This window comes from Chiloscyllium punctatum, chromosome 18 (assembly GCF_047496795.1).
Source record: "Chiloscyllium punctatum isolate Juve2018m chromosome 18, sChiPun1.3, whole genome shotgun sequence".
NCBI lineage: Eukaryota > Metazoa > Chordata > Chondrichthyes > Orectolobiformes > Hemiscylliidae > Chiloscyllium > Chiloscyllium punctatum.
In genome coordinates, this window is record NC_092756.1 from 74416833 (window position 1) to 74421021 (window position 4189).

Sequence of the window (4189 nt, forward strand, 5' to 3'; positions counted from 1 at the left end):
GGGCAGGAATCGATCTCTGTTCAATGTCAGGCACCAAGAGGGTCTGAGAACTGAAAGGACGATGTGATCATTTGTCAGAAAGACCTGAGACTGTGTTGTTTCCCTGTTACACCTTGGCAGCAGCTGCCTGAACCTTTAGTGCGTCCCTCAGTGTGTTGTCACAGATCTGGGAGTGTGCTTGGCTGTCGCACTCATTTGAGGTCAACTGTTTCCAGTGGTCTGCCAATATAGTGCCCTCGTGGCCTAATGGCTATGGCACTGGCCTCTGAAATCTGGGATTTCAGGGATTTCATTTTTAAGCCTGATCTTTGCAGTGGCTGATTTTCATCCCATGTCAACTCCATCACAATCCAAATTGACTGGATTTTTTAACTACTCTGTTAAAAATCATTGTGCCTGTGTTGAGATCATGGCAAATGCTGTTTAATAAAAACTTTCACAAGGTAATTCCGGGATTTGGGAGATCTTGGGGTTAATTGTCTGAAAGAGACAGCACAGCCACAATGGGCTGAATTCCTGCAATGATTCTGTTGATTTGTCCTCAATGCAGCTTTTTGCAACATCTCCACTTACTCCTTCCCCAGTAACTGCAAATATCTTGAAAGTGCTGCACAAAATAACATTGAGCCCTTGGCTATTTTCCTGTCTGCTCCATTTTCCTCAGACTTGAGATGTGCAAAGTTGGAGTTTGAAGGTGGTAAAAACAATGACTGCAGATGCTGGAAACCAGATTCTGGATTAGTGGTGCTGGAAGAGCACAGCAGTTCAGACAGCATCCAAGTAGCTTCGAAATCGACATTTCGGGCAAAAGCCCGAACTGCTGTGTTCTTCCAGCATCACTAATCCAGAAAGTTGGAGTTTGGTTGATTTCTCATCGGTCCATTTGGGGAGAAATGGGAGGCGGGATCAATTTATCAAGCAGCCAACAATTTAGCATGAGATGGAAGGGGTAAAAAACAATCAGTGAGCATCTAACACTCAGAAACACACACTATGAGAGGTCAGGGTGCAGTATTTAAAGGCTGCCATTGGCAACATGCATGTGGGGCCCCAGTGGCCTAATGGATAAGGCACTGGCCTCCTCAGCCAGGGATTGTGGGTTCAAGTCCCAGCTGGGGTGTCGCTGTGGCTTATCCTCCATTTCTAATCTATTTTGGAAAAATCCCCATCTCTGCATTCAGTTGATGGTCAGTGGTATCCAACATGATCTTGCACAAGATTTTCGGGGATCTGCAGGATTGAATGTTGAAGTTGGTGATCAAGTGGCTGCTGTCTCTGGATGGGGACAATATTCCTGAGAGTGTGGTTGGAGGGGTTGCTTTTGGAAGCCAGCTCTCATCACACTCTCATCAACAAACCAACCCTTCAACACTGATCCCTCCAGAACATCGGATATTACTGACAGAGAATACCCTTGCCAACGTTTATAGGTGCACCATCGACAGCATTCTGTCTGGATGTATCACTACCTGGTTTGGCAACTGTACCATTCAAGATCGGAGACGGTTACAGAGAGTGGTGAACTCGGCCCGGACAATCACAAAGGCCAACCTCCCATCTATAGAATCCATCTCCGTCTTCACTATCCTATTGATCTGTGACTCTACTTTCAAGGAGCTATGAACCTACACTCTAAGGCCTCTTTGTTCACCAACACTCCCTGGGACATTCCCATTAAGTCTATAAGCCCAGCTAAGATTTGCTTTCCCAAAATGCAGCACCTCACATTGATCTAAATTAAACTCCACCCATCACTCCTCAGCTCATCGGCCCTTCTAATCAAGATCCCGTTGTAATCTTAGGGAACCTTCTTTGCTGTCCACTACACCTCCAATTTTGGTGTCATCTGAAAACTTACTAATGATACCTCATAATGATACTAACATATATATAAATGACGGAAAGTAGTGGACCCAGCACTGATTCTTGTGGCACTCCATTGGTCACAGGGCTCCAGTCTGAAAAACAACCCTCCACCACCATCCTCTGTCTCCTACCTTTGAGCCAGTTCTGTATCCAAATAGCTAGTTCTCCCTGTATTCCATGAGATCTAACCTTGCTGATCAGCCTCCCAGGGGGAACCTTGTCGAACGCCTTACTGAAGTCCATATCGATCACATCCACCACTCTGCCCTCATCAATCCTCTTTGTGACTTTTTCAGAAAACTCAATCATGTTTATGAGTCATGATTTCTCCAGCATTTTCTCTCTTTCAGATTTCCAGCATTCACAGCATTTAGCTTTTATTGGACAGCTTGCCATTTCACTTGGCAATGAAAAACGTTTTGTGATTTACACATGAAAGAACTGAAACCAACCTGGTCATTCTAAAAGATGAGAGACTTCACACACAATCCAGATGTTTTTCAACATATAATTTCAGTGACATCACACTGTAAACTTTTGCCATAAATTCTGTGTCTTACAATCTTATGCTCCACAACCACCTGACGAAGCAGCAGCGCTCCGAAAGCTAGTACTTTGAGATAAACCTGTTGGACTACAACCTGGTGTTGTCTGATTTTTAACAATGATTATTCGAAGCTTGCACAAGGTAATTCCAGGATTTGGGAGATCTTGGGGTGAATTTTCTGAAAGAGAAAGCACTGTCACAATGGCTTAAAACCTGCTGAGATTCTCCTGGGGATGGCATGGTGGCTCTGTGGGTAGCACTGCTGCCTCACAGTGTCAGGGACCTGGCTTTGATTCCTCCCTTGGGTGTCTGTTTGTGTCGAGTTTGCACATTCTCTCCATGGGGTACTCCGGGTGCTTTGGTTTCCTCCCACAGCCCAAAGATGTGCAGGTTTCGTGGAATGGCTTTGGGGAATGCAGCGTGAGAGGATAGGGGTTGGGCCTGGATGGGATGCTCTTCAGAGGGTCAGTGTGGATGTGATGGGCTGAATGGCCTGCCCTTCTCACGCGAGGGTTTTTATGAACAGGTTTGGAGCAGATGGTCAGAGCTCCACTGCAGGACCCAGTCAAGGCTTTGCTAAGGGTTTGGCGTTCAGGTGTGTTTTCCTCTTCTCCTGTCCCTGGTCTTCCAGAATCTTCTGTGGCTTTGGCCAATACGGTCATGAGCTGGGTTCACATCATCCAATGGGGTCATACCAATACCCTTGACTCTTGTCATGCGAGGAGCTATAAAGTGGATTGACTCAGGCTGACACTTCTCCAATATACAACCCTCAGTCTGGTTGGAACTGGTTCTTCTTGAATCTTTGTAGCTCTTTGATCTTCGTTGCACTGTTCTCTGGAGCTGATAGCTGCTGTTTAATTTAGTTTGGCCAATTTTCTATCTGGTCAAATTTCTCCAGGTGAGGATCAATTCAGAATGCCTGATTTTGTTGCCATGGTCACGTGACCACACAGGATTGAGATCAGCTGCACAGTGAAGGTTTCAACAAACTCAAAACCCCAAATAAGACTTGAGCCCACAATCTCTGGTTTAGGAAGTTGGTGCCTTTCCCAAGAGATCACTGGGGCTCCAACAGATGGGCCTACCTATCTATGGACAAAGGACCTTCTGGTTTGGTTGTGTTGGTGTTAGAGTAAGCTATATTCTGTCAACATTACCAACTGAACCCCAGATTACCTGCATGTTTGGTATTTATGATGATGTCCAATCTGTCAATGGAAATAATTGAAATCTGGGTGTTCAAGGTTGGAACTGATGGGGTTGTGGCTATGCATTTGGGCCCTTACCTTTCTTAGTCAAGGTATTGAATACAATTGCAAGGAGGCTATGATGGAGATGTGAGGTAGTTCGGCCATCGTTGGAGAACTTGGAGTGCCACATCCACAGATTGGACAAACATTTGTTGGAAGGCAACTGCTGAAAATCACCAGGCTCTGAGTCAGAGTCGAGGTTCACCAACAGAGTTTATTGTCCAAGGAAATCCCGGAGCTCCGGGGAGAGAGCAGCACCAACAGCACAGTGGTCAGCTGTGATTCTTCTCTCAACCCGGAGCACATGGTCAAGATACTGTGATACATTTTGTGATATAATAGGTCAGTGATGAGGTTATTGTCTCTGTAACATGGCTTGTTTATTGTAAACATTGCAGATTCCTTGATCGTTTCGGTGCAGTTATTGTCAGTTCCAGCGTGACCTTTGTTAAGTTCAGTGCAGTTGTCAGTTTCAGCGTCTGCGCGGAAGTCCGTTGCTGTAGTAATGGGCGCTCATCGCTCT

The 4189-nt window shown here is 45.6% G+C and overlaps 1 non-coding gene across 1 annotated transcript; it reads left to right on the forward strand.

Moving 5' to 3' along the window:
- Positions 1–1047: 1047 nt before the first annotated feature.
- trnar-ccu (transfer RNA arginine (anticodon CCU)) lies at positions 1048–1120 on the forward strand. The gene has a single exon. It is a non-coding gene; the product is annotated as a tRNA-Arg (tRNA).
- The last annotated feature ends 3069 nt before the right edge of the window (positions 1121–4189 follow it).